This window comes from Schistocerca serialis, chromosome 6 (assembly GCF_023864345.2).
Source record: "Schistocerca serialis cubense isolate TAMUIC-IGC-003099 chromosome 6, iqSchSeri2.2, whole genome shotgun sequence".
Classification (NCBI taxonomy): Eukaryota; Metazoa; Arthropoda; class Insecta; order Orthoptera; family Acrididae; genus Schistocerca; species Schistocerca serialis.
This window is the reverse complement of record NC_064643.1, coordinates 191,567,117-191,579,810: the sequence shown is the minus strand read 5'-3', so window position 1 is coordinate 191,579,810 and position 12,694 is coordinate 191,567,117.

Sequence of the window (12,694 nt, the reverse complement as noted above, 5' to 3'; positions counted from 1 at the left end):
CTTCACTAATTCTATAACAAATAAAAAAAATACTAATTGTACTCATAAAATTTTAAATAGGTCACCGTCCAAGCACGGAACAAGTAATCTGACATTCATAAATTGCGTTGTAATAATCCTTACACGGCAATGTCTAAATACAAAACAAAATCAACAAAAGAAAAAAAATTGCGTACACTAGTTACATGTAGGATGTCAGGCTCCATATCATTACTCTAAAATGTACGTCAAACCTACCGAGAAATTAAACTGAGAAAAAAAGCAATGAAATATACCACAAGTTACATACTGGTTACGTAATATAGTCTGTCAAAGAAATCATGTCATACCTCATTAACTATCATCACTTAAGCAATTACCACCACTACTCGACTGTGAGTTTAACCTTATCCTTGTCCACCAGACCAAATACCTGCTGCTGAGCTAGTCAGTCCATCAACTTTGATCTATACACGCAGTAAATAGTTAGCAATAAGTGCTTGTGTCCACCAGTAACTTTCGTATTTTACTCTACTGCTCATTTCTGTGTTGTTACATATTTTGACAACAAGAACTTGCATTTCGACTAGGCTCCGTTACACTTCAATGTGAAATATCACCACTGTGATAATGAAAGTAAGTGACTTCAGTCAACACACCAACAAGGTTATTAATGTCCACGACATCAAAATGCATCAGTTAATTCCGATATTTGTTGTGCAATGCAAACTCTTGTCCCCTGTGACAACCTTACTGACCAATGCAACAAGATCCGCTACGTTAGTATTATGCCACTGGCTAATAATTAAAGCATCCTTGTACCAAATATTCTTATAACCATGCTACGTGAACTTTATAACCCAGACCAAAAAAAAAACACTAACTATTCTAAACACACACGTTAATGAAATACAATTACACTTCTTGTCCCTTCTGGAATAAAACATATAAAAAAATGTACACAGTTTCAAATACAAATACATTATTCCCTGTCTTGCGAGTCACACGGTATCATTTCATTCTCTGATTTTCTTGGGGTCAAAAAGTTGCTGATAGTTTTCCTAGAAACACTGTCTCGGTGTCAAAGCTCTCCCATGGTTACCCGGGCGAAAGTCTTTAGGTCACTCAAATTGGTATTTTGAACATGCACCGAACAGTAAAGTGTATCTCACATTAAAGACAAATGTCATAGTCAATTTCAGAGTACCATCCACACTAATCTGGTCGTCCAGAAATGGCCCTGCAACTACTATTATCCACGGTCCTGCCCTTTCAGTTCATGGGGTAATTAAGTCTTAAGTTCCAACAAACAGCACATATTCCCACACCAATTAAAGAAATGTCTCCTACTACTAATGCAAATGTCAATGTCCCACTTTAGTTTCTTGCATTCATACAATAATTAGTCACCAAACGACCACTGTCCTCTTTAAGTATACCAAGTGTACCACATGCAATTCACAAATCACACTTAACAAGTCACTGCCAAAAGTTTATGGATCCCACCATTCAGTGGTCAAGACAAAACAAAACAATCGTCCTGTCTGCTAAAGACAAAATCTTTTCCACCACTCACAACGTGGAAACACCAGTCCTTCACTTTCCAACTTATTGATACATATGAGCAGTCATCTTGTTTCACAGCTCCACAGCCCTGTACTAGTTAATAGTTGCGGTTATAAAATGCCCGCCAACATCATTCTGCCGTCGCGCCGCCGCTGCGCGAGCCATTGAGGAGAAAAGCCGCCCGCTGTTGCCTCCGCGGGATACTGTCCCCAGTCGTAAGTGTGGCGGAACTTATGAATGGCCAGTGTTTGGTGCGTGTCGCCCCAGGCCGTTGACCTGTTGTAGTGGGCCCGTGGAGTGTACCCCGACCGACAGTGGAGTGGGGAGCGCCGCGGCTCTGTCGCCTCTCCCATGGTGACGTCAGCTTGGCCTCCTTCATTTTTATGTAGGCACGGGCGCGTTCTGCGTGGGCACCTTAGCGCAGCAACACCCAATTAGTCAGACCCTTCCATGCATCTTGCACATTACAGACAAAAGGATATTCTTACAGTATTTAAATACTCATTGATTACCTGTATGATCTATTAGATACATTGGTAATAAAAGAATCTTTGTTAAAAAACATAAAGTCATACACCCTATTTTTCTACACATACAACATCAACATTTCTCCCTTTTCTATATACAGTCCACACTTGTGCTACTGATTGTACCTGTCGTCCCTTATACAAAACATGAAAGTGTTAAAAAAAAGGAATAAGAAACAATCTATACAGCTCATAAATACGATATCAAACAGTAGACTACTTTAACATCCTATCACAGTGAACATATTAGAAACTGTTGATTCTAAAACTACAATATACAACACACCTCTGTGCTTGTGACAGACTGAAATTAATACCCCTTGAAAGTGTTCTAACAAAAAATAAGAAACAATCTATGCAGCTCACGATTCCTACCACATAATGTTAAATAGTAAACTACTTTAACATCCTAACACAATAAGCATTTTGGAAACTGATGACTCTAAATTTACAACATACAATGCACCTTTGTGCTTGTGACAGACAGAAATTAGTATCTCTTTACATATTTTACCTTTTATTATATATTACAACATTTCTAGGACATGTATGTACCACCCACATGACGTCATATCCTGACCTGCCATCGAGGTTCATCCAAATCAAACGATAAAGCACAATAATGTTTTAGTTATGGATCGGTAGCATCCCCTTTACAGGAGTGTGCGCATTGATCACACGACTCTATGACTCTCACTCACCAGACATCACATTTTCCTTTTCAATCATTCCATTAATACACCAACAGAATAGGTCTAGAAGTCAGCTTACCTTAACACCACCACACTCACGACAACATACCATACCTTTGCTCCCTTATACTCAACCACATAACACATGAAGTTGTTTCGGAGATAGTATTCCAGTCTCTGAATTCGTCCTTTCACTCTAGCACCTCTCTCCATCGGCTTACCTCTGCGTTCACTTTACCGATTATTCATCCTGCTAAATATCAACTTAGAATTGCGACATTTCATCTAAGAACAAAAAATACACAAATTATTCATCCTGCAAAATAACTGTACACATTCTTGGTACCGTTTTGATTAGTTATACTGGTACCAGGCTTCACCAACAACAAAAAATATTATTTTTGCCATATTGCAAATGTTATGGTAAGAATTAGGTTTACAATTATATTACATCTTACGTTAGTATTCCACAACGTTCACCATCTGGATCTCATACTCCGTTTATGTCCTTTCACGTTGTGCAGTTGTCCTCCTCTCTTCATTCGTATTTCGGCTCTCCGTCCGTCCATTACTCTATCATTTCCTGGTCTTCCTTCGCCATTCGCATCAATCTCTATTGCAGCATACACAGGCCTCTCTGTAACATACATCTAAGACATCTGCACATTATTAAGTCTACTCACCTTTATTTACCACTGGTTCCTCACGTCGAATTTCTCGTTATTAATCACACTGCTTCACGTCGCTTCTCTCCTTAAATATCACCTTTATCAACTACTATTTATCACGTCGCTTCTCTCAATATCTACCATCTTTATCCACTCATTAATCATCACGTCGTTTCTGCTTGATCCTTATTCATATGACAAAAAAGGTGTCCGGACATTTGCCACACCGGATATTTGCCACGGTTTTACCTGCTCCGAAGAGTCGGGTCCCTTGTCCCCACCCACCCCCTCCTCCTCCTCCTCCTCCTCCTCCTCCTCACCCGGCCGCCCAGTTTGCTTTCGAAGTTCCGAACGTGACATCAGTATGGACGATATTACAACAAACAAGGGCAGGCCTCCTGCTCATTACAAAGGTTACACGTGTCTTAAACAGAGGGAATCTAAAGAAGGTGTTGTTACATGGATGTGTTTACCCCGAAAAGCGGATCATTGCACGGGAAAGCTGCTTTCGAGGAACGCAGAAGCGTTAAGCGTATTAGAACATCTCTGTGGACCACCTGACGACGCAGCTCTGAAAGTGAGAAATCAAGTGGAAAGGGCGGAGAGAAGGTCTCGAGAAGAAACTACACAGTTATCGGAGATATACGCGGATGAAATGGGAAATCTACATAATACAGTTTGTGGCTTTGTTACAGTGATGCCTAATTCAGAATCTATGAAGAGAACCATGAGTCGTCGACGGAGTCAAGAGCGGGGGAACCAACAACAGCCTAAGAACTCTTATGAAATTGATCTTCATGAAGATCTATTAAAAATGGGTGATGGCAGTAGTTTTCTTCTGGAAGACGATCGATTAGCGGCGAGAATAATGATTTTTGGTGGAAGCAAAGGAAAAGGAATTTTAAAAACATGTGCCCATTTTTTATGGATATAAATATAATTGTAAACCTAATTCTTACCATAACATTTGCAATATGGCAAAAATAATATTTTGTACAGACCTTCACCATACACGTAGACTTAGGAAGCCCGATTAAAGAAACAAACATTCTTCCTATTGTATTTGCACTGCTCCCTAATAAGAAGAAAGACACATATGTTCGTCTGTTTCGTCTGATAAAACAGGCATTGTCTGAGTGGTGTCCTAAACAAGTAAAGGTGGACTTTGAGGCAGCTGCGATATCGACCATTCGTCAAGTCTTTCCCACAACTGAAATATATGGATTCTATTGTCATATGAAGAAGAGTTTATGGAGAAGAATTAAAGTTCTCGGTCTAACTGAGGAGTACCGCTAGAACGAGGATTTAAGACTTCACGTCAGCGTGTGTGCAGCGCTGGCAGTTGTAAAACAGGAGGAGGTAAGCAATGGATGGATTGAGATTCATGCAGAAGCACCTGATAACGGAAGGTTCTCTCATTTTCTTGACTACTTTGTGGATAACTGGCTATAGAACGAGGATATCGCCATAGAAATGTGGGACTGTTACGGAAAAACGCACCGAACGACGAATGCTGTTGAAGGGTGGCAAAACAAAATAAATAGTATTATCGGAAACCCTCACCCTAGAATCAACTATTTGGTGGAGTGCTTGAAAAAGGAAGCAGAGCTCACAAACAGCATGTACATGAAATTGGAAATGAATCTTGAAGGTAAGAAGAGGAAGAAGAAGTACTTGGAGCTGGACGACAGGATAGAGAGAATCGTAAAGAATTATGAAGATACTGACAACATTAGGCCTTGCTTGAAAGCCATTGCCCATATTCAGAAACTGGACTAAAATATGTTAAAAATGTATTAAAAGCTATGAAGACCACTGAGTCCTCGCAGATTACTAAGATTAAATTATTAAAACATTGAAGCAGCATTATCGGAGCTAATATTAAGTTGTAATTGTAAATAGAGTGTACATTAGTTCAGCGTGTTTAGGCTGATTTTACACACGCCAGAATGGTAGATGATCATTTATCATTTTCACGCTTCAAAGCCTGTGCAAAGTGTGATGCGAATCAGCCTTTAATGTAAAAATTAAAAAGTGTTTCAAGCCTCACAAAAGTATCCCTATTGTTGTCACGTTAAGATAACTTTTTCTACCTTCCAATATTATGGCCATACTATTAAATAATTGTGAGTTCTAAAATAATTTTCTGAAGCTTCAGAATCGCAACTATCACCTAAAATATCATGGTTTGTTAAACTGATAGTATACGCTTTTGTGAAAGAAAATGGGAACTTAACCTTTGAATTGCACCTAAAATTGACATCCCAAAACTGATCTGACCCTAAGGTTGACAATTTTGGCACCTCAAATATTTTTTTATTTATGTTTAACTGCAAACATTTATAGCAGATGTAAATCTACTTAAGTACATTTAAATATAGTCCTTTAAAAATTAAAATTTCTTACTAAATTGTTGATTATCTTTAAACAGGTCAGATAAGTAAGGAGCTTAATACTGAAAATTAATTGTTACGAAAGAACATCAGAATCAAATGTATTAGACCTACTTTTCTTACACATTACAGACTTTTTGAAAAGATATTTGATCATTTCCTCTGTCACTGACAGTGTAATTTCAGTTGCTTTGCAACACCAGGGATATCCACTCCTAAATTATGTTTCCAGCTGTTCTCATTTCGAATTCTGGAATATTTACTTCGTCTTCTTTGGTGAAGGGATTTCGGAAAATGCATTTACTAACTCCACTTTAGTGGCACTGTCTACAGTAACATTACCATCGCTGTTGCGCAGTAAAGGTACTTACTGAGCCTTTCCGCTGGTTTACTTAACATGGGACCAGTATCTCTTTGGATTTTCCGCCACATTTCTAGAGCGAGTTTCGTTGTGGAAGCTATTAAATGCATCTCGCATTGAAATCCGCACCAAATCTCGAGCCTCAGTAAAACTTCACCAATCTTGGAGATTTTGCGTTCGTCTAAATTATACCTACCTTTTGCGGTGCTCCTGCAACAGCTTTCTGTCGTGTTTTGTGTACCATGGGGGATCAGTTCCGTCTCTTATTAATTTATTTGGTATGAATATCTCGAGTGCTGTTGATACTATTTATTCGAACTTAAGCCACATATGGTCTTAATTTACATAGTTTCGAAGGATTGGAGACTACCTCTTGGAAAGACGTCACCCGAAGGTTTAGCTGCTTTTGTAAATAGATATATTTCGCTTTTAGTTTTGGTGAATTTTTTTGTTACGGAAGTGAGCCTCGCTACGACTGCGTGTTCACTAATTCCTGTTCAAGTATGTTTTCGTAACCATTTACAAATGGTTCAAATGGCTCTGAGCACTATGGGACTTAACATCTGTGGTCATCAGTCCCCTAGAGCTTAGAATTACTTAAACCTAACTAACCTAAGGACATCACACACATCATGCCCGAGGCAGGATTCGAACCTGCGACCGTAGCAGTCGCGCGGTTCCGGACTGAGCGCCTAGAACCGCGAGACCACTGCCGCCGGCGTAACCATTTACAATTTGAATGGCCTCGTCAACTAATTGTTAAAAATAATTTTAAAAAAACATTTAGAACAATTACGGAAGTTGTTTTCTATTTACAATAGGGTATGAAAATGTATTTTTGTCGGTCCGCAGCTCGTGGTCGTGCGGTAGCGTTCTCGCTTCCCGCGCCCGGGTTCACGGATTCGAATCCCGGCGGGGTCAGGGATTTTCTCTGCCTCGTGATGACTGGGTGTTGTGTGATGTCCTTAGGTTAGTTAGGTTTAAGTAGTTCTAAGTTCTAGGGGACTGATGACCATAGATGTTAAGTCCCATAGTGCTCAGAGCCATTTTGTATCTTTGTCAACATGCGGAAGGTAGATTGAAGTAACTGCAACTATAATTGTATGAGTAGGGTACCTATTTGTGATGAGACTCAAGTTTTCCTTTCTTTGAACTGTTCAGCAAGTGTTTCATGTGAGACAGTGGGTCGGTAAAAGGAGCCAGTTATTAATTTATTCCGTTTGTCGAATATAACCTCTGCCTATACTAAGTCACAGGAACTATCTGCTTCAAAATCGATTGTGAGCTTACATTATTTTTCCTTAAGTTGTCCTTATTGTTTCTGTTGTAGTGCAGATAATTACAATCACGGCTTTTCCCTCCAGAACCTAAGATGCTTTCTCTGTGACCCTGTGAATACCAGAGCTAAACAATGTAGAACAACAATATACGTTACAAGCATAGCATTCTCTATTACTTCATTTCCTTATTTCTAACATTTTAAAATTGTAAGTCGACTTTAGATGACATGTCAATCATAGATGTTCTTATCTCTATTTAGTGAACGTGTTTTCAGTTACTTTTTGAACATTGTCCCCCTACACTTCATTAACTAATGTTTTTAGAGAGTAAATTAATATGGAGTACGTCGTTCTTCTTTTCAAACATTCACAAACCCATTTATTCTTTCCCTATTGTCTTTTGGGTATGCAGTTGTACTAATTAAAGTAGGCAGAAGTGCAGTGATCAGAAAGAAATGATTAGCGTACATTCGCATTCTCGTTTCATCGTGAAAGGAAGCTACCGTATAGACAGAGGAATCTACATGTATACTTGGCAGAACTAATTACATACTGACATAATCGTCGGTATTGCTTTCGTTTCCCAAAAGTTATAAATATTTCGATTTCGGAAAAGAAGCTCTGTATTTGGCCAAGATGTCGAAGAAGAAGGTCCCTTACGTAGTGGTTGTATCGAGTAAGATGTGGAGACGGCGGTTTGAAAGCGGACAGAGATAGTGCGGGGAAGGGCGTCCCTTACCTGAGGGATCGCTACTCAAGCTACCTGGCGAAGGGGCAAGTGTGGCAAATGTCCGGTGTGGCAAATGTCCGGTGTGGCAAATGTCCGGCATTCGACAAAAAATACGTACATACACCACTCTGTCGACTCCTGTTCATGATTCATTCGACCAGTCTATTCCGTCATACTTCCTGGCATCCCGCCTGAAAATTCTTATGTTCGATTTTACCCTGCACAACGTTACACGCCACAAATAAATCACTGACTATCTACCATAACTTGCCTACTTTCGATCTGTCCTTAACTTTTCCATAATTTGATGTTAGAAATGTGATGAACCCCACGCAATTGTTTTCCCTTGATCGTCTCAATCAGTAAAGCACTTTCATGGACAATCCGCCTCACTCTGAATGGTCCACTATACACAGTAAAGAATTTGCTAGTTAGGAATCTGTGCTTACATGAAAATTAAATGTGTGCGGAGAATATACAAGCTGGGAGAAAGGGACAGCACAAGTCTTAGAAACTTTGGTGCTAGTGGCCTCTTCCCCTAACACCAGATTCCGAACAACCATGCGCAGCACCTCATTATAACTGTCACCACGACAATGACATACTATAGATCAGATGGAATCTAATTTAAAAACTTCGATCACATTACTGATGTTACCTGTAACAGCAGTATAAATGTACCCCATGCCATACAGATCACAATGTTTACTTTTTACATTACGTGTTAAGTACCTGCAATAGTCAAATCGCACTATTAAACTGGACTCATTGGCGTTATTACATAACATTTTTAGCAACTGGTTTTTTTTCATTTTTTGATGAAACAGTCCTTTTCCTTTAGTGTTCTAAATAAAAATTTTCAAATTTTGCTCTGAGAGACCAGCTTAACAGATGTCATTACTGGTGTTTTATTCTATGATCAGAAGTATGGTACTTGCATTCCAACATATCAGTAGTGTATGTCTGCTACATAGACAATTTTCAGTGCCAGCAGCATGTGTTTTAAGGCAAGATGCTAAGGGCTGATATGTTGGATTAGTTTCTCCTATCCTTCAATCCATTATGACAAGAATGAAATGCCAGGATTCCATGCTCTCCTGTCATTCTGATAGTTTCTGCCGTTCCTATCCTCGACTCTGTCTGACCTATGAGTCGTATCTTCGTTCACAATGTTGCTCTCATTACCCAGTTCCTGTAACAAGTGCTGAAATGACGCAGAATCGTCTAAGCCTCTGCCTGCTATCGCTATATCTCTGCGCAATTTCACTGGCAACTTCGATATACAGATCCTAATGAGCTCCCCAGGTTCGCATGGCACATCCAAATACCTATTTCGTCTCAGCGTTTCCTGATAGCACGCCACTAGATCTCTTACACCACCTTCGTTACAATTTGGCATCATCAATATGCTTCGTTTAACCTGGTTCTGCCTACTTTTCGACCAGAATTCATTTACAAACTTGTCACAAAATATGTTGTAGCTACTACAGTCTTTAATAACTTCCTGCATTTTCGTTCTAGCCTTGTCCCTCAAATGATTATACACAAACTTCATTTTGAGGAGCGGTCCCCATGATGAAGGTAATGATTATTGAAATTCAGACAGCCTTGGACTATTCCCAGTTGGGTTTGCCACCTGTTTTATCCGACTCAACCGTTCTTCTGACTCTCTGAATTCGTCTTCCTCTTTCTGCCTATTTTCCTTTTTTGAATTTATCTCACTCTCCGTCTGCAATCTACCTGGTGGTGTGTCACCCTCGCTACTGCACGTTATTTGCAATTGTGCTAGCTCTCCCTTATGTTTCCTATTTATTTCTAATTGTGCCTCTTTAAACTGTAATAGTGATTGTATCTCCTCCTGGTCGGCATAAACCTCTCGCTGCGTACAGTCAGAACCTGTCTCGCCTCTTATACTGATCTTTTCTACGTCTGCACTAATCTTATTCTTTCTGACCACTACCTCCGCAACTTCATCCCTGTGTCTATTCAGCGACACTTCCTGCCGGGTGACTTGAGCTTCCACGCTGTCTAATGCCCCTTGTTTATCTGCAAGAAAGTCCTCCACTACCTCTTTGATTCGCTCATCCGGCAACACGTCCCTACGTTCTGTAATATCACTCTCTATTGCAATTATTCGTACCTCCAAATTATTGGCTTTTTCTTTCACGGCGTCACATGCTGGCTTCAACGCACCCAGATTCTTCTCCCCCACATCTAACTGATTATTAACTGCGGACAGACGCTCATCGATAACTGAAAGTAGCTTCCTCATTGCCCGTTTATTTCCCTTATCCATTGCCTCCAATCTTTCCTTACTATATTTATCCATCGCTTCCAATCTTTCGTTATTCGCTTCCAATCTTTCCTTATTATCTTTATCCATCGCTTCCAATCTTTCTTTATTATCTCTATCCATCCTCTGTACAAACTGCAGTAGCACATTGTCATTTGCTACTTTCGGTGCGCTCACCTCGTTCGCCTGAGAAACCGTAGCTTCGCTAAGGGTAGCCACACTTTCATTGCATACCTGACCTAGTCCCGGCTCGCCCGCGTCGTCGGGAAAAGCCCCCGATTGTGAACAAAGCCCGCCGCCTAACGGATCGCCTACGGTCCGCTTACCAATTCAGCCCCTTCTGAATTCTCGCTCATTAACACTAGGTCGAAATAACTTCCTGCTCCACTATGCTGCCTGCTGCGTTCACCCCATAATCACTCTCCTCCATGGTGACTACAATTTCGACTGCGATCTAGTCACTACGGACATTACGCAAAAAATAAAATTATACAACGATCTTACAGCCTTGGACGACGTAACCTCCAATTACATAAAAAAATAAAAGATCCTCACCAACCCAGAAAGAAATTGCAAACAAAAAATTTTACTTCTTAGCGCTATCACAATATTAGTAAAAATATTGACAACTTCCATCAAAAAAATATCTTAGCAGCAAACCCTAACAGCACAATCCCGGCAGGGTCGAAATTATGAGAGGTACCCACATGCCTTGCTCATACTGTGGCATCAAGCAGTCAGGCCTGCAAGAGGAGTGGTCTGCCAAGCGAGTGGATTTATTCATGTTTCTCAATGACTGATTATGAGCTCTAGTACTCACAATTAAGCTACAAATTATTCTCATGTTTGAACATTACGCAACAGGAACGAAAACGCACATCTCACTATTAGTAATTTACACAACTCTGACTGTTCACTACGCACTGGCAATACTACATTTTCTTTCTTATTTAACGGATTTGATCAACACGTGGCCATCGCACTGAATATGAATGGCGCACACATTATAAATTCTGGGTATCATGACAACATACTATTCGAAGGAAAAGGCCACCAGTCTTTCTCTTTCCACTATCTTATTTGTTGTTGTTGTGGTCTTCAGTCCTGAGACTGGTTTGATGCAGCGCTCCATGCTACTCTATCCTGTGCAAGCTTCTTCATCTCCCAGTACCTACTACAATCTACATCCTTCTGAATCTGCTTAGTGCATTCATCTCTTGGTCTCCCTCTACAATTTTTACCCTCCACGCTGCCCTTTGCTATATCTCACACTTCGACTCTCACACCCATCATCACGAAAATTTCCTCCAGACCGAGTGGTACAAAAAGGAACATGCATAACCCACTGCCTCTGAAACTATCTTGTTACTCTCCCATGCCAACCACACATACTTAAATTTCATGAAATACATCACCCTGGCAACATACAATACAAAGAATAGCCGCAACGTTATAATCACATCACTTTCAGGTTTCCCACTTCAATTAGTATTTATCCCAGTTTCACACGACACTGCCCCACTTCGTAACTTTTCTTTCCTACTATGAACTCTGGAGGATATATGCACCTCTTCCTGTACAATGCAAGCCAAGTGGCGTTGCTGGATAGACGGCTGACTCACCTTGCTTCTCTCTCAGAGTATTATACTTTGAATCAAGCGTCACACGGAAACATAACACGCAAAGTAATATTGAGAACATATTCATCACACACGCGAGTCCTCAACTGATACCATGGACGAGTACTTCTCTTTATCCTTTGTGTAGTGTTGGCAGAAGAGCCAACACTGTTTTTCTAGAGGAGGCCGAAATGCACGCGTTTAATTACGCGCTGACTGGCGTGAGGTCTGGAACAGGACAATATCTTGAGAATTGCAAATAAAGTAAGTAGTTGATATAATACTTAACTTTAATCCACAATTGTAGAACATCGCTCTTGATGATGCATGCTTCACATAACAATTATCAATTGAATACGGCGCCTTGCTAGGTCGTAGTAAATGTAGCTGAAGGCTGTGCTAACTATCGTCTCGGCAAATGAGAGCGTATTTGTCAGTGAACCTTTCCTTGCAAAGTCGGCTGTACAACTGGGGCGAGTGCCAGTACGTCTCTCTAGACCTGCTGTGTGGTGGCGTTCGGTCTGCTATCACTGACAGTGGCGACACGCGGGTCCGACGTATACTAATGGACCGCGGCCGATTTAAA